At 43.7% G+C, this 26,407-nt stretch overlaps 1 long non-coding RNA gene across 2 annotated transcripts; it reads left to right on the top strand.

The window, feature by feature from the left end:
• Positions 1–896: 896 nt before the first annotated feature.
• On the top strand, positions 897–25,059 carry LOC146180699 (uncharacterized). Of its 2 annotated transcripts, XR_014700105.1 has the most exons (4): positions 897–1,490; positions 21,164–21,313; positions 21,568–21,758; positions 24,589–25,059. It is a non-coding gene; the product is annotated as an uncharacterized LOC146180699 (long non-coding RNA). The 2 variants fall into 2 exon arrangements; XR_014700106.1 differs by lacking the exon at positions 21,568–21,758.
• The last annotated feature ends 1,348 nt before the right edge of the window (positions 25,060–26,407 follow it).

The raw sequence follows: 26,407 nt of genomic DNA on the forward strand, positions 1-26,407 counted from the left end.
ACTGCAGTGAAAAAGAAAAGTAACACTGCATCACTTTAACTGCTGCATGCACCTATAAACTTGCCTTAATTTATTGCCTATTCTTATAGACGCAGGAAATCTTGCTATAGGCTTTGTTCAGTAAGCAACCGTCTTTCATTGCTTCAATTTCTATCTCCCCACCACTTTCTTGTTGCTCTGGGTGTGATCATTTGATTTCATTGTTCAAATCATATTGTTTTATCATGTGTGAATGATTTAGCCTGCACATACATGCTTTCATTTTTTTTAGAGGCGCATCGGGAGCGTTTTCTACGTAGAAATGGATCGATTGAGTTGTATCACTGGTGCGAAAACTGACAGCCCCCCCAAGATATGTGTCCTGTGGTTGGAAGGGCAATAAAGAAGAAGAAAATCAACGGAAAAGCCTGCCTAAAAAAAGGTAGCACTGCATCACTGTAACTGCTGCATGCACCTTTAAATATGCCTTATTTTTATTGCCTATTCTTATAGACGGTGGACCTCTTGCTATTGGCTTTTTGCAGAAAGCAACCACCTTTCATTGCTTCAATTCCTATCTCTCCACCACTTTTTTGTTACTTCGAGTGTGATCCTTTGATTTTATTGTTCAAATCATCATATTAAATCGCCGGTGAATGATTTCACCTACACATACATGCTTTAATTTTTTTTAGGTGCGCATCGAGAGTGTTTTCTACGTGTAAATGGATCGATTAAGTTGTATCACTGGCGCGAAAACCAACAGTTCGGTACCCCCAGAAGATTTGTGTCCTGTGGGTGGCAGGGGTATAAAGAAGAGGATAATCAGTGGAAAAGCCTGCCTAAAAACTTACAAAGATGGCGCAAAAGCGAAATGCTGATCAGGGTTAGAGTCTGATTACTTCTGTTATCCCACTTCACTTGCTAGGTGATGTGACATATATGAAGCAGCTTAGTATAATTTGTGGTATACTGACTGAAAATTGGGTAGACATTAACTTTTTTCTCGTTCAATTATTTTGAGTGACGCACGAATTGGAATAAAACGAAGTCATCCACATATCTAATGATCATAGACATTAGATGCGTAGATGAGCTCATTAATTGTGTTCCTATGTGAGCATGCAATAGTTTGTCGAATATATTAATATGTTAAAAGTTGATTTTTTTACTTTAACCGGAGTAATACATATGCTCCGTATCATAGCATTATTTGCCTGTAGTTTGTATCTGCTCTTTCCTAAATTGTATTCTACAAAGTACACGTGTGTCATCTCGTACGTCTATTTAACTAGCGAACAATTTGCAATCGAATCCCTTTTGTGATGTTGTTTCAGCTACAAATTATGTATGACAGTTTTGACGATATAGGTAGTCCGTGTGTCTGTGGGAAATGCACTGAAGTCGGCTCTGCAGCTGGTGAGCCCTCGACTTGTTGGAAGACCCCCTTTGCGCAGCCTCCAGACAGGGACTACGGTGCGAAAGCATGCCCTTCCCACAGATGACGCCAGGTACGACAAAATAAGTAACTGGCCAGTGGCCGCTAGCGAGCACCACCCGAAGTCGCAGTCAACACAGCAGGTCAGGGGTCGCTGTGCTTTATGCCATAAAGGTGTGTCAGGCTTCAAGTGCGCCAAATGTGACGTCTTTTCGTGCCTGAAAAGCGGCAACAACTGTTTCCTTCAATTCCAACTCAAGTAGAACATGACTGACGCATGTCAGTTTGCCAGCTTTGTGATCCCTATCTTGGCAGATCAACAAAATTGTTGACGTTCTGTATTTTTCGAAATCGTTGCTCAAACGCATTCCCATTTTTTTTCATGCACATTTAGACTAATAAAAACGAATACAAACCAATGAAAAAATTATAGCATCATTCTATCTGGTCTTGCAAGTTAAAGGGTTAATATTCCATATTTCGAACGGTTGTGCCATCTAAGAAAATTTGAAACCTAGGCACACCTTTGGTGTCGCCAGCCTTCACTTTCTGTTACAGCTGCATTTGCTAAGCTAAATTAATGCGTTGAGTACTTTATTTTAGACACGAATATAGCGCTATTACGTGTCAATTTTAAAGAAAGGCTGCAGTGACGCGATTCCTGTAGAATTTGTAAGTGAAATCTGTAAACCTTACAAATGTACCCATATATATGATCTCTTGCAGGTTTTATTCAAGCTACATTACGCCTGCTGCACCCCATAGCTTGAGCCAAGGGTTATAAATAAACCATTAGAAACAGACGATGGAAACCGGTGGTGCATTGCTGGCAGCCACTTAGGACAGCGCAGAAAATTTTTATTTTGTACGTGGGGAAGTGAGGTTATTCGCTTCAAGTACTAAATTTTTACTTTAGACAATAAATAGGACTTACAGAGTGGGTGAGCACGTTCGGAAACCCCTGTTTCAATATTTGCGGTTAGAAACCTCATGTGTACCTTTTTTTCCAGCTGTAGATAAATTCCGGGTTATGTAGATGCCGAAACCGTTACGAGCCCATTAACGCACCTCAACTGTGCTGCTCACAACATGATTTTGAGCGGACAAAACAACCTGCCGCTAAGATTGCTAGCCCCATGCATGAGTAAGGGTGATATGCTGGCGATGGTTGCTTCGCGTCAGCCCTTTGGCGCACATGAAGGCTCGAGTTACAATGAGCGCGCCGAACATTGCAATGCGGATGACTACAAAGCGGTAAGTATATAAATGAGTTTAACAGTATTTTTCAGCTGTAAAATACGAATACAGTCTTGTTGGATGATGTGCTGGCGCGGACGAAGAAACCATAGGCAAGTTGCAGGTGTAACGCTACACAGGGCTGTCGAGCCAAGCCAAGTCCTCAATTGTATTTTCCGGGAATCAGATTTCTGTATTTTCGTGGTTTCCTATTGTATCTGGTGTTCAAAATGCAGACGTGAGGGTTCTTTATCACAACTAATCAAACGTGGTTAATGCCGGTACTGTTCAAAGTAGCACCACCATTTATTGTGTAAGTCATTAATCAGTAATTTAGGTAAATAATGTCAATTAACGATTCCAAACAAAACCTTTTCTGTGGCGCTCAAGGAAGCTTCCAGAAATATATATCTGGTTTCCTTTGCCTGCCTCCGAAATGTTTTTTTTATCCCTTGGATCAAATTTGCTTGGACAAGCAGTATATGTGTAAAAATGATGCACCTGTGAGCTACCTGTTTAAGTGAGCTTCCCGTTTAAGTGAACTACCCACAAAACCAGTCAAAAGCATATATCAGCTAACCTGCGGCCAGTGCAGCAGTCGTGGGCTTAGATCGTTTGTGTATATTATATCTAGCCAATTAAAAAAATGCAAATGGTCGCCGAACATTCTTTTGGTAACGATATTTAGTATAAACTGTTTGCACATCGCAGAAAGCGTTGGAGCGGCCAAAAACTAGCGCGCCAGTCATATGCGGAGACAGCCGACAATCAAGCACTAATTCGTAGTGTGGGATGAAACACTGGCTGTCTCAGCCGTATTGCTGTGGAGGCGATCAAAATGCAACAGGGCACATGCTATGCAATGTATGTGCGTCTTTCATCGTAATAAACCCAAGGCAGCTGAAACTAATCTGGAACTCATCAGTATAGTGTTTCTCATTGACCATGAATTTCAGTACATGAATCCTGGAATTTTCTACATCTTCCTAAAATAATGCGCGCGATTTTATATGCCTCGTAATAGTGTTGCAAATTTTGTTTCCTCATTGTTTTTGTGCTGGTGCCATTTGCGAAAAAGTTGGGGTGGACGATTTGGAGGCACACGCATTTATTCGTAGGTGGCTGCCTGGTTCCTGTGACAGGGGGGGTGGAAGAAAAAGGCGTTATGCTGAAACCTCCCCTGGCGAACCAGGCATGTCACCTGTGAATGCAAATACAGGGTCAGCCCCCTCACTACGCCTATGAGTGTGCCCTCCAGCTCCCTGGCCCCTTCCACTACCCGAGAGCCCGCCCTGCCCTGACCAACCCTGCCACTGCCCCGTTAACTGCTGATGTGTGTGCCCTCAGCGCTGGTTAGTCACAACTGCCGTCTATAGTAACAATTGCAATAAATATTATCTTTTTGTGAACCATGCCCTTGTTTTGTGAATATCTACTGGTTGCTCATGAGCGACAATTTGAGTTATTATGGCCACTCCTATTTGAAAGGCCATTATTGTCCCAGCAAGTTCGATGTGCTGTCACGAATATGGCTAGAATGAAAAAGGCTGCTATTTATGGCCTGCACAGGCAGTGCCACAAAATGTGTAATCTTGACATCATCAATGGTACATGAATGGAGTAGCCGGTGTACCCATACACCATTGGATTAATATTTGTATCGACAGTATGCGGCATGAGTGGAGTAGCCAGTGCACCTGCAATGGCTAACCATTGGTATGATATTGGCATTGACAATGGGCCATCAATGGAATAGCTGGTATTAAACAAATATTGGTAATACAATGATGGTGTAATGCTGAACAGTATTGGCAAGAATCATGGTGCATGAATGGAAAATCTAATATTGTGCCTACATTGGTGGCTCCAGCTTGGTTGAACACTGGACCAATCTTGGAACAGAAGATGGGCCAAGAATGGAGAATGTAGTAAAATGCCCAAATGCCAATATCAGTCCAATATTGATGCCATTATTTTCCAGTGATGACCCATTGTTGGACCAATGCTGGTGTGCTGCTTGGGCCCAGGCAGCACAAAGCATTGGGCCATTGTTGTAAGTACGACGGCGAACAGTGGCCCTACATTGGGCCAGCCTAACCAGCATGCTCCCAACATAGGACATGCCAGTCAACACAATGTCCAACAATGGCCCAGTCTAGCCAATGCTCCCCAGTGTTGGCGCTGCCTGTCGCCAAAACTGGCTAGCGTGGGCCAAGATGTACAGTGAATTCCCGATATTGGCACTGCCGTACATACAGAATGTCTATATTGGACCTAGATTGCCATTGTTCCTCCAATAATGGTCGCACCGGGTTTTAAAACTGGCTATTATGGGCCAAGCTGTCCTGGGTTCCTCCGTCAATGGGTTTTCCGTTCTTTTAAAACTGGCTACAATGGACCAAGTTGTCCTGTGTTCTTCCGGCATTGGATGTTCCGGTTTTTAAACATGGCTACAGTGGACAATGTTATCCTCTGTTCTTCCAGTATTGGATGTTCAGTTTTTTGAAGATGGCTACAATGGACCAAGTTGTCCTGTGTTCCGCCGTCGTTGGCCGTTCCTTTTTTAAAACTGGCTACAATGAACCATGTCGTCCAGTGTTCTTCCGGCGTTGCCTGTCCAGTTTTTAAAACTGGCTACAATGGACCAAGGTGTCCTGTGTTCTTCCGACGTTGACCGTTCCGTTGTTTTAAACTGGCTGTAATGGACCATTGCAATTTGTCTTGTGTTTTTCCAGTATTAGCTATCCCTGTATGAAAACTGCCCACGATGGATCACTTTGTCCCCTGATCTCGCAATTGTCATTGCCATCCAAAAACGCAGCTTTAATGGGCTGCCGAAGTGAATATTTTCCGTTGACCATTCAATCAAAACAAATTCTCCATTTTTATGGTTGAATACACGTGCGCTGGACGCCAAACCGCGGCATTTAATTCCGACAACATTTCAGCCGATCGTTCGGACCTCAGAGAATACCACGTACGGGACGACAATTACTATAACGCATTCAAGCACGTACCGCTGCAACTGTCTGGATTCGTCTTTTCGGTGCGCTCATATGCGGCGCACCTTTGGGGGTCAGCTATATGTGTTTACGGTTTTAGCCTATTGGCATCCATGCAGATTTTGTCGCAGGCGCATACGTTTGTCGCACGATTATATCTAATGATAGCACGACCGTGCGACCACATATGTTTACCCCAGACCGGCTAGCACTCACGACCCAATATGCCTGTATTGGACGACATCCCTGCATCTATACTTAACCTATAGTACAAATCCAGTTGTCAGTGAGAACGCGCATAAAAACGAAATCGTGTCGCCATAGCATGTTCATGTGACATTAAATTAGTGATTAGAAGGTAGCTTTTGCATTGCCGAGAAGGAAAACGTTGCCTCCAGTTGAAGGAACAAATGACCATTTTCTCAGCGATGTTTTTGTTCTAGTGCTTTTGTATTATCCATAAGGAACTACGCGCAGCATCGTCTGTTTACCTGGAGAAAGGACCGAATACGATGTGTGTACTTTCTAGAAGCAATCACTGGAAAATGAAAAGCCGGAAGACTCGCGAGGTTACCATTTTAGTTTTGGGCATTCACACGGTGGTAAAAAAAAAAGACACGTTTTTCGTGCAGACTGCGAGCATGAAGGCCCCGGTACATTTATATGGCGCACGACGTATATATCGCCAATAAACAAAAAAATAGATTTTTCCGCCTATTAGTTTAGAGTGACCATTCCAACCGCGCTAGGCGGTGGCAAAGGAATAAAAAAAACTGTACAGGAATGAAAATAATGAGCGCTGTCGAATCATTCGAAAAAACAAATGCAGCCTAAAAACACTGTTTTAATGAGGCAGTTTTCCATGCCCTTTCTAATTCTTTCATTCTACTAAAATGATTTGGAATACGTTGCTTGCTGATTGAACGTTATCGTCTTTTTGTGCAATCCGCGTTAAGGTGAAGGTGATTGCGAAAAACGTCTGTGTGTTGCCTGATGCCACAGCGCATCAGGACCTCGACGCGAACAAAATTGATTCTGAATCATTCATTGCTGTGTCTGTCACCGTCGATTTGCGAAGTCAAGACAAAACATGAGCGAAGAAATATTGTTACAGCTGGAGAATGATGAGGACGAAGTGGCGCGATCGTTTGTGGAAGATTAAGAAAAAGAACTGCGTCGAATGGGCGGCCCTCGTAGCCTGGCCCCTTGGCTTCTTCTTCTTCTTCCTTGATATTTGGCACATACCCACGAAGGGGGATTGGCCAGGGTTCAGTGTGGACTGCCAAATGTCCTACACAAACTGAATTAGTGTAATAAAGTAATTGACAACTAAACAAAAACAAAAGGTTTTAGATCACAAAAGTTATTGAATGAAAAAATATGATGCAAAAATTTGTAGTTTTGTAAATTTGGAATGCAATTAGCAGGGGAATCTGTCCGTAACTGTTATGTAGTTATGTAAGTACTGACAAATTTGAGGCAACGCAAATCCTTTCGCACTCGCACCGAAGGAGAGTAGAAGCGGGACCGATAACGTAAATCCCAAGCGTGCAATTGGACTTTCTAAATGCACCCTCCTCTGATATGAAAACCTTCGGCAAGCGAGAAGGAAGTGATCGATATTTTCAATTTCACCGCAAGCCTCACAAAGGTTTGTGGGGATGATCCCGCATCTACATAAATAAAGATTTAAGCGAGGAATCCTGCATCTCAGAAGAGTCATCGTAACCTCACACTGCCGTGATTTACATGCTCGAACTTTCCATGAGTATATGAGATGCTGGTATTCGGCTGTAGATAGCAAAGAATCATTGCATGTAGCGGCTAGGTATTGATATCGCTGGAAACGGGACATTCCAAAAATGGTGATATTAGGAATGGTACAAGAAACAGATGCATCAAGAGCTGATTTAGCCAGGAAATCTGCAGTTTCGTTATGAAAAATACCGCTGTGTCCGGGGACCCAGATGAAGCGTATTTCTTTAACCCACCCCGGTATGAAATACTTTAGTGAGCGGATCAACTGAGCATCCCGTGCTGACTCCAGTGACAACAAAACAGAAAGAGAGTCTGATAGAAAAATTATTTTTGATTGACTGCAGGGAACTTTTAGTAGCGCTAGCCCAATCGCCATAAACTCTGCTAGAAATATCGGTGTGTAATCCGGGACACGCACCGAAAAACTCCAGGAAAGAGACTCCGAAAAAATTCCAATCGCAGCTTTGTGCGCAATCACAGACGCATCAGTGGCAATTACAGCGTGATCAGGGAACTTTTCAAGGTGTTCACATAGGAGACTGGATATTAAATTTGAGGGCAAGTGCTTCACATTAGATGGAAATATAGAATCATAATTTATATCCACAAAGGACGTTGAGCAACCAATAGGACATATAGAAGCAAGGTCCACACCAATGTTTGTTAAAATGCTCTGCGTATAAACAACCTGGGGCTTGCAGACCCTTGGCCACTGCTGAGTGAGAAAGAGGGCGGGGTTTGACACAAAAATAGGTATAGCCACACCGGGAGTGGTCTCAAATGATCGCAAGAATGATCTGACAGTTAGAAGGTGGAAACGGGAGTTAAGGTCCGGAATGCGGGCCTCCAAGTACAGAACAGTGGTAGAGACTGACTGTGGAAGCCCTAGGCAGAGGCGCAGCGCCCGTCTTTCTAAAAGCAGCAAAGGATGTAGCTTATATTTTGGACACCCAGAAAAAAGAATGCAGCCGAATTCCAGAATCGGTCTCACATAGGCTTTGTACAAAAGTAGAAGAGTATCTCGACGCATACCAAATTTCCTGTTACTTATCCGTGTCAGCCTACCAAGGGCACGTTCACCTTTCCGAGCATTAGACTTGATGTGAAGCCTCCAATCCATAGTAGCATCATACGTAATGCCTAAATACCGCACAGATTCCACTTGAGGTATGACATCTGAGCGGTAGTTTAACGAAACATATAAGGGGGTTACGGTTTTAAAAACTAGCACACTACTTTTGGACACATTTAAAACCAATTTAATTTTGTCAAACCAGACCTCAAGTGCATTTAGGTAAGCTTGTAGTGAACGATATAGGTCATGAATATCTTTTGCCGAGGCGAAGAATGCTATGTCATCTGCATATACATATACAGTGACATCAGGATGAACCGGAATATCGCACATTAATATATTAAAAAGGAGTGGGGAGAGCACAGAACCCTGAGGCACCCCTCTTGTCTGTGCATAGGTGTCTGAGGTTAATGTGCCATCAGTGCAAAGAAATTCTCGTCCTTTCAAAAATTCCCTGATCCACGCATAAATGTAGAACTGAGGACGTAATAATGACAACTTGTTTAGTAGAATGGAATGTTCAATGCTGTCATAGGCCTTAGCAATATCGAGCGTCACTAACGCTGATACCTCCTTGTTGTACATTGCAAGGCGAATCCTACTTTCTAAATCTACATGTGCAGACCATATTGAGCATCCATTGCGGAAGCCTATTTGGGAAGAACTCAAAGCATTAACCTCTGAGATATGCTTTGAGAGGCGGCCATGCACAATTCTTTCTATTAATTTTACTAGATTCGAAGTCAAAGCTATCGGCCGAATGTTTTCAACATGAAATCCTTTACCAGGGTCTTTCAAGAGCAATATAATTTTCGCCACTTTCCAGACGTGAGGCAGCCATGCAGATTCTAATGATTCATTAACCAGATCCAGGAGATCCTGAGTGAAATCATTTGCTAAAATTTTTGACCATACCTACCGTAACGCCGTCCCAACCTGGAGCCGAGTTTCTCATGGAAGAAATCACAGATAGTAGTTCTGACCTATCAACCTCAACATACTCTGAGCAAGAAATGGGAGCGTGCAAGGGAACTCTGCACTGCTCCTGGAAACGTAATGCTAGTCCTTACGCAATTTGTTCTAACTCATCCTTTGCCTCCTGTGGGGACAACACTACTGAACTTAATGACTGTGAAAGGTGCGAGTTTCTATTTCGTTCCATGAAACGATACAAAGCCTTCCTGTGCTTAGGGTTTGACAAATAATTATTTAAATTTTCGTTGTACTCGTCCTTTGCCTGCGCTATGGCTCTTTTGAATGACGCCGAACAAAATTTGTAGTTTATCCAGTTTACTGGGCTCTGGTTATAAGAGAGGCTTTTCCATGCTGCTTTTCTACGGCGGAAGGCTTCCTCACACGCGTCATTCCACCAAGGGGATGGCGACTTATTGTTTACTGTAGACCGCACAGTGAACTGGGAATCTACAGTAGCATTCGCGATTGAGGAAAATACCTTTTGTGCTTTGTCGGTCCTACATGAACAAAGGTTTGATTTGAGGGAGGAGCGTAGCGAAGCTGCATATTTGGCGTTGTTTACTAGTTTACGGTCCAAAGTTCTATCTCGTGTTGTGCTCATCATGATGGTAAATGTTATTGGAAAGTGGTCGCTAGACGTACCACTATCTACTGTGGACCATCCTCCTATACCTATCCCACCTGCTGCCAGGGATAAATCGACGACAGATTGTGAATTTCCGCGCATGAAGGTTATAGCCCGAGAATTGCAGCAGCGCACAGCATTTGACGACATCCACGTCCATAACAGCTGTCCACATGCGTCGGAGTAGTTATCCCAAAGAGTATGGTACGAGTTAAAATCACCTGCAATAACTACCCTATTAGAATTTGTAAGTAATCTGTCAAAATAGTCTGTGCTACGTACACCTGTGGGGCAGTAGACGTTAGCGACTGTGACAGGGCCACAATGCGGCAATGTGATATCTACAGCCAAAATCTCACACTCAGGATTCATTACTGTTTTGCTTATTTTTGCCCGGTGACATAATTTTGACGATATCAAAGTTAATAAACCACCGCCCCTACCGTTTACACGATCGGCGCGGAAAACATGATATTTCTTTAAGGTAAATGACTTTGCGGGGGAGAGCCAACTTTCTTGCAAAAGCACTATGTCTGGTTTATGTGTTGAAAGGAGAAGAGATAAATCTGGAAGTGAAGATATAATAGAGCGACAATTCCACTGCAGAACTTGTACACCTGCCATGATTACTTATCTAAAATTGAGGCCGCAATAGCCTCTTTTAACACATCGGTTTGCTGTGAAACTTTGGAAGGTCCTTTTTTAGTTTTGGTCTGAGAAATGGAGGACTTAGAGGGTGAGCTAGAAGCACGGCGCTTTTGAGTAGGGCATGCCATTTCAACATCATTAGAGCAAAAACTTTTGCGAGAAATGCCTACAGGGACACTGTCGATTGGGTGCACTTGAGCCAGCACTAGAGGAGAATCTGCATTTGAACTTTCAGTACAGGTTTGAGGTGAAATAGATGCTGGAGTCAGCACAGGTTGAGGTGGGCAAAGTGACTGGCTACCAACAATACTAGACAAAGCTTCAGTAAAGCTGGTAAGCATACGGTCAACCACGACAGAAAGGTCTTTTTCAACCGTTTTGACAATTGCGGTAGACAACGTGGTCTCAAAGTCTGGAGTAGAAGGGCGCACACAGTTGGCATAAGTGTGCCTTTTCCGATCAAGAAGGGCATAAGCATCTGCTCGAGAGCAACGATTCTCTTGAATTAATTCTAGTAACGCTTGCTCCTGAGATCGTTTCTCACAACTGGGGTCATCAGCCGAGTGCTCGTTACTGCACAGACAACAGCTAGGTCTTGCAGCGGTACAGCTATTAGAAGAGTGTCCTTCCCCACACACCCTGCATCTTGTCGCAGACTTACACGCTCGTCCACTGTGTCCAAATCGCCAACAGTTGGTACATTGAAGGGGGCGAGGACGTAGCGGGTCAATGCGATAAATAATTGGCCAAATTTTTAACTCAGATGGACACATGAGACCGGCAAAGGTTGTTATAACTGACTCTGTAGCAACACGCACCCCGGCCACTATGCGAGAGCAGCGATACACTGAAAGAACACCAGCTCCTGCGTCCTGAAATTCCTCCAAAATTTCTTGAGCAGTAGATGCAGGATCCACTCCACGCACAATACCCTTAGTGCAAGCCAGCTGTTCAGGAATAAAAGCTTTTACAGGAATCGATGTAAAAGAACTGCAGCGTAGCAGATCTGACACACAATTAATGTTTACAGATTTGCAAACTATACCTCTTCTCCCGAAAGGTCGCACCTCAGAGATATCAAGGTAGTGATCCGTCAGAGTTTTGAGTTGCTGCTGAATAGCTTTCGGATTTTTCATTTTCAGCATTCCATCGCCTATCGGTATGAGTGCGACAGGAATCACATCGACGCCATTTTTTGCAAATGATTCCAGAGGCAAGCTTTCATTCGGCAGGCTGGCGAACCAATCTGCCGAGCCCCCTCCCGGGGTGGTGAAAGACATGCCTGTGCGCAAGGTAATGACACCTTTACATTACCAAATCCTATAAAGCTAGCCTGAACCCTGATCAAAACCCCCCTGAACGTGGAAAGGCCTCACCACGAAGAAGCTCAGGCACCGAACACCTTGAGGACTCCCAAGACAGGGCAGATCAGAAATCGACGTCTTCTTATTCTGCTCAGCTCTGCTCAGCTCAGCTGTTCCTCAATGTATATATCTTGAATCCTGTTTTGTAAATATATTTCTCCCTGTTACAAAATTATATGCCAAAATTTAAAAACCTTGAACAATTCACAAATTCCGTAGAATGTTCAGAACAGCACGGTGCGCTATAATTGGACAAAGGCTTTATCGATGTGGCCATAATTACTTGCGCAACAAAATTATGCAAGATGTTTTAATGGTTTTCAAAGCTGAGGTAGTGTAGAATAGGTGGAAATAGTTTAAACAATGTGAAAACTGTTTTTGTTTTCCTAAAAATTTTTAATGTTCGCTGTTTTCTGTAAATTAGCGCGATCGTATCTCTGTATCCAAATGTCATAAAAATATGAGCTTTAGCTGTTTGCGGATAATTAAGCTGAGAACATATTGTGGAATTATTGCTGCTCTACCATGAACCTTTTCTGAAATAAAGGCCTGCAAATTAGGAAAATTTTCGTTTCTTGGGCCGATGTTGAGAATTTTTATAAAAACATCTACTCATACCCGAAAAGCGAACATTAACTGAATACAAATAAAAACATGTATATATTTAGTCGGATAATTTTTAGCTAGCTAACTTGAGCATAATTTGTATAATCTATAACCAAAGATGGCCAGAATAGAAGAGGAGCTCGGAACTCCGCCTCTTTGACATTATTATTCAGTCATCACGCAACAATATATAATATTTTGAAGTAAATATAAAAGGTCGAACGACCATCCTTTGTTCGATCATAGGTGGCGAAAGGGAGGGGACGCGCGCATTTGTCGATGCACCAGCTGTATGGATTTACGCAAGAATGTGGATGGTAGATGGGGAGGCTTTCTATTTTTTTTAAAAATGTTATGTCCGTGGTTGGCTTGAAGAAACAATGCGTTTGCGAACACACAAAACAGAACTATTTATTAGAACTCGACTGGCGCGGTGCGCGCTGGCGGCCGCTCATCGGCACGGTCCGAAGTCACGGCTGGCCGGTGCAAGCAGAAGAGGGCTGGGTAAAGGAGGAATGGAATGTTGAGAGGGTCGTTGGTCCTTCGTTCCCACGCGCAGCCCTTGCGAACACAACACCGCGGCGGGAATCGCGCGCTGGTTGAGCGGGTCGTTGTTCCCCCTCGCCTACGCGTCTACGTGCAAGACACAACCATCCCCAGCTGCGCTGCTGTGCGGCCTCCTCCCGAAGCGTCCATTTCAGAGCTTGTTGGACACGCTACAAGACTTGTGACAGCTTCTTAAACCTTTCTTTAATTTCTTCCCTCATTAATTTTCTTTTTCATTGTGCTGTGCATAATTTTCTCTTGCGCCTATACATGTCCACGGTCTCCGGTTTGTGCTTGCTACATATCAGTGAATAGCTGAGCTGTGAAATGTCCCCGGAGTACGGATTACAGCAACGGCTCGATACCATCGGCATTATCGGACTCAGTGAACGCCGTCATCTTAGACCGTGAGTATATATCCTTGCAGCATGCCATTGCTTCATAATTGGTTCTATATAATCTCCTACCACTCCCAAATGTTCTCTTTCCGTATTCTCCTCGAAACAACTGCGCGAAGCATGACTTCAAGAACTAAGCGAATTTTCGTCCGGGTTGGACATCAAAATGGGCTTTTGAAGCTCCTCGGCGGCGGCCATGCTAGGCGATGCGAGGCCTAGTAATGCCGATCCAGAGCGCATGGATACCTTAGACCAAGGCGAAGTGGGATCTAGTGGTCTGTGTTCAACAACCGCTAACCCAGCTCACTCTGCTAAACACCAGGGAATGGAATTAGACGTCCAAATCCAATCTTCTAATGACATGGAAGAGGGTCATGCCTGGACGCCGGATGACCTTTACTCCAACTGGCACGTAAACATATGCAAGAAGAATCGTCAAAGGTTAGCAGGAGGCGAACAAGTCGTGATCGCAGGAAAGATCTATGCTCCCCCGACACACTTGCTGCAGACCGTCGTGAAACCGAAGAAAACGATAGCATCGCCAGTACAGCCGGCTATGGATCAAACAACGTCTCAGAAGAGGAGGAAATTACCACCCCTTCCTAAAACTGACTATAAGGTGATAATAAGACCCAAGAAGGGCATGGAAGTCAGAAAATTTGTTCCTACCCAGTTCTCAAGAGCCATCGTGGCTGCCTGCAACAACCCGGAATTGTGCGACTTCTCCAAATTTATTGTGAGACCCCGCACAGGATCGAACATCATCATAGTCAGCACTCCTTACGAAGAGACTGCGGACGCCATACGGCACATCAAGAGTCTGACCTTGAAAAACAAGGCTTACGAAGTCAACGTCTACCTGGTGGCGCCTGAGGACGTCATCAGAGGAGTTATTCATTAAGTGGATCCAAACACACCATCAGAGGAGCTTCTATCAAACATCCGACTACGCACACAAGGGGTCGAGCTCGTTCAAGCACGAATGTTGGGAAAGTCTCGCACGGCAGTGCTAACATTCATAGGCCCCATTCTCCCCCGCTACGTCATCTATTACGGGGGAGAGACGGCATGTTACCCATATCGACCAACCCAACAGATCTGCCAAGACTGTCTCAAGGCAGGCCACAGAGCGGATGTCTGCCCAACACCCAACGCCAACGTATGTCGAAACTGCGGCCTTCATGAACCAGAGGAAAACCACACCTGTGAAGCCAAGTGCGTGGCCTGCCAGGGAAACCACCCAACAGGAGACAAGGCCTGCAAGTAGCGCCTCAGGGCACATATCGGACGTTACAACAACAAAGCTATACAAAGCAATAACAATCAGCAACAGAAGCCCCCCAAGCAGCACATCAGCCGGAGAGATCAGCAGATCAAGCCGATGGAGCGCCGCTGGTTTTCATCGGAGGAGGAGGAACAGCAGCTAGCAGAGAAACAGAGACCCCAATCCCGATCGAGATCCAAGGGACGGGACTTGACAGCCTACTATTCCCAACAGAAGACACAACAGATCAGGCCCAACCAGCAGGGACCACCAGAAGCGATAGGGGCGACGCCAGACAAGCTAGAGCACGACAGCAAAAGGGTAAGCTGGGCTCAGGTTGCCTGTCCCACTGCTCTAAATGGGTATGGTCCATGCCAGGATTGCACTAGGCTCGAGGAGCAAAATAGACAACTGAAAATAAAACTATCAGAACAACAGAAACGCATTAATAAGGTGGAACAACAACTACAACAACTGCTACAAATGGGTCAGAAGCAAACTGCCCCCCAACCCTCATCAATAGTATCGATACAGCCACAACCGGTACAAAATGCTGTAAACACCTCCGCATCTCAACCTCAACAGGCGAGTGTACTCCAAACGCAACGGCAGAAAACGCTTACGCAAACTCTCGGAGTTCACACTCAAGAAAACGCACCAAGCATTCTTACTCAAATGCAACAAATGATTATTCAAATGCAGCAGACGATGACACAACTAACCAAACAACTCCAAGACCAACAAATTGCCACGCAAACTCAATTTGCGGCAGTTCAAGAAGAATTCAATTCGAAAATCTAAATAATAACTCAGGGGGTGCGAAAACGCACGGGAATCCCCGATGACCCTCGACTAAAAACCCACCGAAGGTCCGCTGGCATGACAGATCTCAGCGACTGCGAGTCAGTGGCGAGTAACGCTGATGGCTGCCTCCCCTAACCGGCAACCAAACCACCTAGAGCTCTGGCAGTGGAACTGTCGCTCCTTCAAGGAAACGCAGCTCCCTGCAGATGTTTATTCAAAATCAACCGATACCTCCGGACGTCATCTGTCTCCAAGAAACAGGATGCACAACATACCTCAAAGGATACCTCACATACACCCATGACACGGCACCTAAAATAGCTACACTAGTGGCCCCCACACTAACAGTCATACCGCACGACCTTCCCTTCAGTGCAATTAATCAAGTTCTCATCGAGATCATCTCTCAAAAAAGAAGAAAGCAAAGTGTGTTTGTTCTAAACCTTTACAGTCCTCCAAGCAACACGCACGAAGATTTCAAGCCACTTTTACTGGAATGCACACGCATAGCAGGAACGAACCCCCTTATTATTATGGGGGACCTAAACGCTGTACATACGGCATGGGGCTACCACAAGGACACCCCGAAGGGAACCAAGTTGTTGGAAGCGGCTGAGCAGCTGGACCTCTGTCTTATGACGGACACCATGTCCCCCACTAGAATAGGAAACAGTGTAAGCAGAGACACCTGCCCAGACCTAGCTTTCACCAAAAACATAAGACATTGCACCTGGACCAATCTAGAAGAAACACTTGGCAGCGATCACAAAATCCTTACCTTATCCCTAATGACAACCCGTATGAAAAGGAACATTGGCTCTACTAAAATAACAGACTGGGATAAGTTCAGACAAATTAGACGGCCACACGATGGCATCACAACAATTGAAGATTGGGTTCAAAGCCTGAAGGATGCTCATGCAAAAACGACCAAGACTATCAACACAACGACAAAAACCCCAGAAGTAGACAGACATTTCCTACATTTATGGGAAGCCCGAAAAAGTCTATTAAAACGGTGGAAATTGCAAAAATTAAATAGAAAACTTAAAATAAAGATAGCACAGGTTACGGCTGAAGCACAAGAGTATGCTATAAAGCTCGCCAAGCAAAACTGGGCAGATTTCTGCAATTCACTGAAAGGTACCCTAAGCACGGCTAAAGCATGGTCAATATTAAGAAGCATGTTAGACACATCAAAAACCAAAACGGCCACAAGAAGAACCCTCCACACCATAGCCCATAAATACCCGGGCACAAATGCAGAGTTGATCACCGCCATGCACGAGAAATACATAGGAGACCCTACTCCGGCTTGCCAAACTTCATATGCGGGTCAACCAAACCCCTCCCTTGACTCCCCCATAACACTGGCGGAGGTCTACTCTGCCGCCCATACATTTACAAGAAACACTGCCCCTGGAGGAGACAGTCACCTACGCTATGATTAGGAACTTAAGCACCGAACATCTGCAAGACCTAACGAAGTACATCAACGAAGAACTGTGGGAGAAGGGACAGGTCCCATCAGCTTGGAGACACGCGGATATCATCACCATACCAAAGGCTGGAAAGCCACCGGCTGTGGAGAGTCTCCGTCCTATCTCCCGCACTTCTTGCCTGGGAAAACTATATGAAAAAGAAATCCACCTAAGGCTCCAAAATTACATCGACGAAAACAACATCCTTCCTTCCTGCATGCTGGGCTTCCGCAAGGGACTCTGCACGCAAGATGCTTTCCTCCGGATTAGGGAAGAGGTAATCAACACCATACCCCGAAAAGGCGAAAATTTCATTCTGGCACTAGATCTCAAAGGAGCATTCGACAACATTGGCCACCAAACCATATTGCAAGAATTAAACAATATCAACTGCGGAGAAAAAATTTTCAAATACGTGAAGGCTTTCCTCTCAGATCGCACAGCCACCATAGGAATTGGAGAGATCCGATCACCAAAAGTACCCATGCCGAACAAAGGTACACCGCAGGGTTCAATAATCTCTCCAATGCTATTTAACATAGCAATGATAAATTTAGCAAAAAAACTGTTGACCCGCACTGATATTGGCTTCACTTTATACGCGGACGACATCACCATCTGGGCTACTCGGGGATCCTTGGCGCAAAAAGAAGAAGCTCTGCAAGCCGCTATAGACGTAGTCGAGGAATTTGCCGGGGAGAGTGGTCCTCAATGCTCCCCAGAAAAATCCGAACTTATCAGGCTACACAGAAGAAATTACAAGTCCACAGGAGAAATTCACCTCTCTCTAGGAGACCAGATAATTCAAGAGAAGGACAAGATCAGAGTTTTGGGGCTGTGGTTGCAAAGCAATTTGAGAGTGGATTATACAATCAAAAAACTCAAAACCACAGTCAACCAAATTTCCAGAATGATTGGAAGGGTGACCTGCCACCGGAAAGGGATGAGGGAGGAGGACACCCTACGCCTTGTACAATCCCTAGTCGTTAGCAGAATTACCTACGGGCTCCCATATCACGAAATTAGATTCACTGATAAAAGGGCCATTGACACTATCATAAGAGGAGCCTATAAAACGGCCCTAAACCTCCCGCCAACAACATCAACGGAACGTCTTTGGGCACTCGGAGTGCACAACAACTTCGAGGAGCTCAAGGAGGCGGTTCTAGAGAGTCAGAAACAACGCCTAACAACAACGCAGGCGGGTAGGGAAATCCTGTCAAAACTAGGGCTATGGCAGGCACTAAGAACTTCTGAGATCAAATCACAAATTCCGACATCCACAAGAAACAACATCTATGTGAACCCGATACCCAGGCACATGCACCATGAGTTACAGAAGGGTCGAAGGAAAGCCAGAGTCAAATCATTGGAAAAACAATTGTCTAAAGACGCGGAAGTTGTCTACGTGGACATAGGGGCTTACGGCGAACCTGGCAAGTTCACAATAGCTGCAGTTGACCACAAGAAGAGGCCAATTATTCAGGCTTCGATCTATGCCAAGGATCCTGCGGAAGCGGAATCGCTGGCAATAGCCATCACCATAAAAACACAAGACAACCAAAATAAGTCATCACAAGTAGTGACGGACTCCCAACCAGCCTGCAGGGACTACCTGGCCAGAAAACCTCACAAAAGAGCGTGTGCAATATTACGTTCCATCTCCCAGACGCACACAATTACATGGACACCTGGACACGAAGGCCTAGAAGGAAATGAGGTAGCGAATGATCTAGCCCGAGCTCTTACAAACCGGGCGGGTCCCCATCCCTACCTCACCCCTCTCCTAGGACCCTACGGCGACAGGCTGGAACACCTACGGTTAGAAAGAAGAATTTTCTCACCACCACACAAACACCTTCCTTCCTCGGACGCTATAGACTGGAGAAAAATACAAACAAACACATTCCCTAATCTTCAAATTTTAAATAAGATAAGCCCAACAAAATACACGAGTTACTGTCCTTGGTGCGGTGCAAGCCCCACACTCTTTCACATCTCTTGGGAATGCCAGGACAAACCTGACCCAACGTTAATAGTGCCATGCCCGACACACGAGCAGTGGGAGGCGGCCCTGACCAGCGACAACCTGGACCAGCAAGCCTGGATTATCCAGCTAGTCCGCAAGTCAGCTGCTGCCAGCGGAGCCCTGGACTAGCGGCACCGACCACCCAGCTCCTGCGAATATTTACTGATTATATGCTCATTAAAAGTTTTCTCTCTCTCTCTCGTCCGGGTTATATGCAAGCAAGTGCGTGGACTGATTTGCTGGCTGCGGTATGAATAGCATTTGCGCCGAAAATAGAGGAGCCGTGCGTAACAGGTGTGTATGCCACCAACACGTGACAGAACACTGCAGGCAGCCATTTGCGCAGTTTTTTGACTGTGCAGCGCGCCGCAATCAATTAGTAACCAGATACTATGCGCCCGGCTTTGTACATATATTTTGGACAGCCTCTCTTCTGTGCGCAGAGAGCCATGTTCACACAGTTTTTGGATTTTGTTAAGAGTTAAGGGCAGCTTTTTGTTTTCAGATGTACAGACGAAGTTTTGAAAACTGTTCGTGCCGTCTGTGCAAGCGAATTTTACAGTGGGGCAGACATGTGCGTGATGCCGCTTGATGATTAGGCTATAATTAAGTCATAATAAACCTCACTGTCATAATAGTTAATATGATGTTGAGGAATTGAAAGCCGTGAACAGCGCAAGTGAGCCCCTTTTCAAAATTTTCTTAATCGACGCCCCCCTTCTGAGCCCGTGCCTTCAGGTGAGGTCGTTATCAGAAAGCGGCGACAATAGGAGAGCGATTTCGCAGACGCGCTTCGAAGGCGGGGGAAAATAACAATACAAGCAAAAACGCACATCAGCCGTGTGTGCACTGCGTCCCTGTCACTGCAAAGTAAACAACGTGCACGCGGGACACATTGTACAAAACATTGACGGCCGGTATGAGGCAACCATATCGTCCGAAATATATTGCTCGCGAAGCGCTCGATCACGGCGCGCACTTTCAGGCGAAATGGGACAGGCCGTCAGGTCCGCCTGTTCGGCAATTACAGCTCTTTGTACCTCACGTACCGTACCGTATGCATGAAGTGCACGCCATAGCTATCGTTCAAAAATGTTGAAACCGAAGCAGCGATCCACGCATTCTAATTCTATAGGAAATCATTTGGGAGTAGAAAAGAGCAACTTAATATGATGTGCATGGTTCTTTAATGAACGGTGTGTATAAATGGACGGCTGAATAGTTACAGTAATGGAGTGTTCCGCTAGAATTGTTCACGGCCGTGCCCGCAATAAACATTACTCATATTGCTCTTAGCTTTAAGCTCTGGCATTGATAAGCCTATCTAAAGAACCGACTGGCAGTGACAGGTTGTTTACAGCTGTTGATCAAAAGGTAGGCCATCATGCTATTATTGCAAGCATATTTGCTTCTTTTTGTACCTCTGTTTACTAAAACCTAATTTTGTTCCCCATTCTTAGGGACGCTGCACCTCTTACGACACTCACTGTTCAGTCGCTTTTATTCAAGGTACAAAAAGGAGGAAATACGCATGCACTCATAGGATAGCCTGTCTTTCCGTTAACAGCTGCATATAACACGCCACTACTGCTCGGTACCTTGGATGAGGTTTTCAATGGGGTTATCTGAGATGCCTAGCAATTGCTGTAATATTTATACCAATCACTGCAGTGAAAAAGAAAAGTAACACTGCATCACTTTAACTGCTGCATGCACCTATAAACTTGCCTTAATTTATTGCCTATTCTTATAGACGCAGGAAATCTTGCTATAGGCTTTGTTCAGTAAGCAACCGTCTTTCATTGCTTCAATTTCTATCTCTCCACCACTTTCTTGTTGCTCTGGGTGTGATCATTTGATTTCATTGTTCAAATCATATTGTTTTATCATGTGTGAATGATTTAGCCTGCACATACATGCTTTCATTTTTTTTAGAGGCGCATCGGGAGCGTTTTCTACGTAGAAATGGATCGATTGAGTTGTATCACTGGTGCGAAAACTGACAGCCCCCCCAAGATATGTGTCCTGTGGTTGGAAGGGCAATAAAGAAGAAGAAAATCAACGGAAAAGCCTGCCTAAAAAAAGGTAGCACTGCATCACTGTAACTGCTGCATGCACCTTTAAATATGCCTTATTTTTATTGCCTATTCTTATAGACGGTGGACCTCTTGCTATTGGCTTTTTGCAGAAAGCAACCGCCTTTCATTGCTTCAATTCCTATCTCTCCACCACTTTTTTGTTACTTCGAGTGTGATCCTTTGATTTTATTGTTCAAATCATATTATTAAATCGCCGGTGAATCATTTCACCTACACATACATGCTTTCATTTTTTTTTAGGTGCGCATCGAGAGTGTTTTCTACGTGTAAATGGATCGATTAAGTTGTATCACTGGTGCGAAAACCAACAGTTCGGTACCCCCAGAAGATTTGTGTGCTGTGGGTGGCAGGGGTATAAAGAAGAGGATAATCAGTGGAAAAGCCTGCCTAAAAACTTACAAAGATGGCGCAAAAGCGAAATGCTGATCAGGGTTAGAGTCTGATTACTTCTGTTATCCCACTTCACTTGCTAGGTGATGTGACATACATGAAGCACCTTAGCATAATTTGTGGTATACTGACTGAAAATTGGGTAGACATTAACTTTTTTTTCGTTCAATTATTTTGAGTGACGCACGAATTGGAATAAAACGAAGTCATCCACATATCTAATGATCATAGACATTAGATGCGTAGATGAGCTCATTAATTGTGTTCCTATGTGAGCATGCAATAGTTTGTCGAATATATTATTATGTTAAAAGTTGATTTTTTTTACTTTAACCGGAGTAATACATATGCTCCGTATCATAGCATTATTCGCCTGTAGTTTGTATCTGCTCTTTCCTAAATTGTATTCTACAAAGTATACGTGTGTCATCTCGTACGACTATTTAACTAGCGAACAATTTGCAATCGAATCCCTTTTGTGATGTTGTTTCAGCTACAAATAATGTATGACAGTTGTGACGATATAGGTAGCTTTAGGTATAACATATAGCGCGAAAATCTTTAATATATGCGATGATATTTTTATTCACCGCATTGGCTAAACCAGCCTGTTTGAAGAGACGAAATGAAAACAAATATGGATGTCTTCGGACAGGAACAGTAATCGTGGTGCCATGACCATTTTTTTAAATTAAATTTTTATATGTCGTGGGCTAATGTCTCGACACAAAGGAATGACCCTTAGGTTTGCCAGATTCGGCGTAGTATTCTCGAAAAAAAAAAAAACGCCTATCACTAAAGCTGGAAAACGCCGTTTTTGTCGTTTCAAAAAGTTGCACGTTTGGAGGCCGGCTGGTTGCGTAAAATTTTGTCATCCACTGTTTTTTACTCACCGCATTTGGGTAACGTTTACTTGTATAAGAAGTATTAAAAGTGTGTTTCATTGATGCAGTTGATTTAGTAAAAAATCGCAAACTTTGCTTCAAGAACAACGCGCTACAAAAGTGTTAATGTTCAACCTTACATACTGGCGTGACGCGTTGCGTTGTTTGCACTAAAACATTCTGTGTTTATTACGCAGGTCATATTGTTAATTTAAGGCAGAATTTGGAGCTCTAAGCTGCTATGTGTGTTCTCTGTAACGCCACCAAAAGTATTATGCTGGAAAGCGGTTTGCTTATGATTGTAATTATAAAAATTACACATTGAAAAATCATCTTCAAAAATATAGTATTGTTAGTGGTGGTCAAAGCTGAGAAATGGAATAATATATTAATAACCTAGATTGAATGCTATTGCACCTAGCAATAAAAAAGAATGCAGGACAGAGAAAAAGTTCAGCCTTCACTTGCGTTCTGCCATGAAATTGAAAGAAATAGCGAATACCATTTTAAGCTATATTAAGTATTTGTCCCAGAAGCAGAAAAAGGGTGTATAAGCGCTGACAAGGTTTTAAATTTTACTTAAGGTAAAATGTAACTAAATTCAGCAAATACTAAATTGAAGTTTTGATGCCTACTCCATAAGGGGGAGCCATATAAGCACATCTATAGAACAAAAATAAGCATTTTTATATTTTTAATATTACATTTTGCAGAATTCAATATATTTACTGAGTCAAATAAACAAAGTACTTTGCATTGTTTCCACAGATTTTGATAAAAATTGATGTTGCGGCCGTTTCTTCAATTCTAATCAGTTTTCCTTGTTTTACCATTCTCTTACTTTTGTCCAATTTCAAAATAATATGCAGATACACACACAAATCTAGAGCTTCAAATTTTTTCAGAAATAAAAAATGGAACCTAGATAATGTAGAGAAATAGTTTCTGTGCCAAGATATTATTGGATCTTGCAAGAATGCAGGCTGAGTTTGGCCATTATCAGCACAAGACTCGGTTTAATATTTAATGTTATATTTTTAAACAGCATAACGCAACACTTTTTAGTCCGTGATATTTTTGAGGTACTGAAGAATTTTGAGAGGGATTTGAAGGAAAATCGAAGATGATCTTTTTTTAATTGCAGCAAATTTGCCCTTTACTGCTATTTTCGAATTCTGAGCAATTTTGATGCGTTGTGGAGAACACACCTAGTGGTCTGGAGCTCCAGATACTGCCTGGAATTAAGAACATGCGTCAGGAAGTGAAAACATATTTAGTGCAACCAACCTAATGCATCATATGCCAGTACATAAGGTTAAAAATGAATATTTTTGCAGCGTATCGCTCCTGAAGAAAAGTTTGCGATTTTTTAATAACTCAACTGCAAAACCAAGATAGGTTTCTAATAGTGTTTGTAAATATAAAACCTGCATATATTTAGTTAGTAAAAAAGAGTAGCTGACAAAATCATGGTATCCAAACTTGCAACATTTTGAAATGGCAAAAACAGCGTTTTCTACCTCTAGAGATATACCATACAATTGTTTTTTTTCGAGGAAACTACGCGTATCTTGAAAAACTAAGGTTAATTCTTTTGTGTCTAGATATTTGCCCACCACATATAAGAATTTCATTGGAAACAAAAGATGGCCATGGGACCTCGATTATGTTTCTTATCTAAGGCACCCATAATACGCTGTGAGAAAGCCAATATCAAGGGCTTTTTTTAATATTCCATATTTCGAACGGTTGTGCCATCTAAGAAAATTTGAAAGCTAGGCACACCTTTGGTGTCGCCAGCCTTCACTTTCTGTTACAGCTGCATTTGCTAAGCTGAATTAATGCGTTGAGTACTTTATTTTAGACACGAATATAGCGCTATTACGTGTCAATTTTAAAGAAAGGCTGCAGTGACGCGATTCCTGTAGAATTTGTAAGTGAAATCTGTAAACCTTACAAATGTACCCATATATATGATCTCTTGCAGGTTTTATTCAAGCTACATTACGCCTGCTGCACCCCATAGCTTGAGCCAAGGGTTATAAATAAACCATTAGAAACAGACGATGGAAACCGGTGGTGCATTGCTGGCAGCCACTTAGGACAGCGCAGAAAATTTTTATTTTGTACGTAGGGAAGTGAGGTTATTCGCTTCAAGTACTAAATATTCACTTTAGACAATAAATAGGACTTACAGAGTCGGTGAGCACTTTCGGAAACCCCTGTTTCAATATTTGCGGTTAGAAACCTCATGTGTACCTTTTTTTCCAGCTGCAGATAAATTCCGGGTTATGTAGATACCGAAACCGTTACCAGCCCATTCGCGCACCTAAATTGTGCTGCTCACAACATGGTTTTGAGCGGACAAAACAACCTGCCGCTATGATTGCTAGCCCCATGCATGAGTAAGGGTGATATGCTGGCGATGGTTGCTTCGCGTCGGCCCTTTGGCGCACATGAAGGCTCGAGTTACAATGAGCGCGCCGAACATGGCAATGCGGATGACTACAAAGCGGTAAGTATATAAATGAGTTTAACAGTATTTTTCAGCTGTAAAATACGAATACAGTCTTGTTGGACGATGTGCTGGCGCGGACGAAGAAACCATAGGCAAGTTGTAGGTCTAACGCTACACAGGGCTGTCGAGCCAAGCCAAGTCCTCAATTGTATTGTCCGGGAATCAGATTTCTGTATTTTCGTGGCTTCCTATTGTATCTGGTGTTCAAAATGCAGACGTGAGGGTTCTTTATCACAAATAATCAAACGTGGTTTGTGCCGGTACTCTTCAAAGTACCAACACCATTTATTGTGTAAGTCATTAATCAGTAATTTAGGTAAATAATGTCAATTAAGGATTCCAAACAAAACCTTTTCTGTGGCGCTCAAGGTAGCTTCCAGAAATATATATCTGGTTTCCTTTGCCTGCCTCCGAAATATTTTTTTTATCCCTTGGATCAAATTTGCTTGGACAAGCAGTATATGTGTAAAAATGATGCACCTGTGAGCTACCCGTTTAAGTGAGCTTCCCGTTTAAGTGAACTACCCACAAAACCAGTCAAAAGCGTATATCAGCTAACCTGCGGCCAGTGCAGCAGTCGTGGGCTTAGATCGCTTGTGTATATTATATCTAGCCATTTAAAAAAAATGCAAATGGTCGCCGAACATTCTTTTGGTAACCGTATTTAGTATAAACTGTTTGCACATCGCAGAAAGTGTAGGAGCGGCAAAAAACTAGCGCGCCAGTCATATGCGGAGACAGCCGACAATCAAGCACTAATTCGTAGTGTGGGATGAAACACTGGCTGTCTCAGCCGTATTGCTGTGGAGGCGATCAAAATGCAACAGGGCACATGCTATGCAATGTATGTGCGTCTTTCATCCTAATAAACCCAAGGCAGCTGAAACTAATCTGGAACTCATCAGTATAGTGTTTCTCATTGACCATGAATTTCAGTACATGAATCCTGGAATTTTCTACATCTTCCTAAAATAATGCGCGCGATTTTATATGCCTCGTAATAGTGCTGTAAATTTTGTTTCCTCATTGTTTTTGTGCTGGTGCCATTTGCGAAAAAGTTGGGGTGGACGATTTGGAGGCACACGCATTTATTCGTAGGTGGCTGCCTGGTTCCTGTGACAGGGGGGGTGGAAGAAAAAGGCGTTATGCTGAAACCTCCCCTGGCGAACCAGGCATGTCACCTGTGAATGCAAATACAGGGTCAGCCCCCTCACTACGCCTATGAGTGTGCCCTCCAGCTCCCTGGCCCCTTCCACTACCCGAGAGCCCGCCCTGCCCTGACCAACCC

Source organism: Amblyomma maculatum, chromosome 8 (assembly GCF_055883805.1).
Source record: "Amblyomma maculatum isolate TAMU_Amacu chromosome 8, ASM5588380v1, whole genome shotgun sequence".
In the NCBI taxonomy this organism is placed as follows: domain Eukaryota; kingdom Metazoa; phylum Arthropoda; class Arachnida; order Ixodida; family Ixodidae; genus Amblyomma; species Amblyomma maculatum.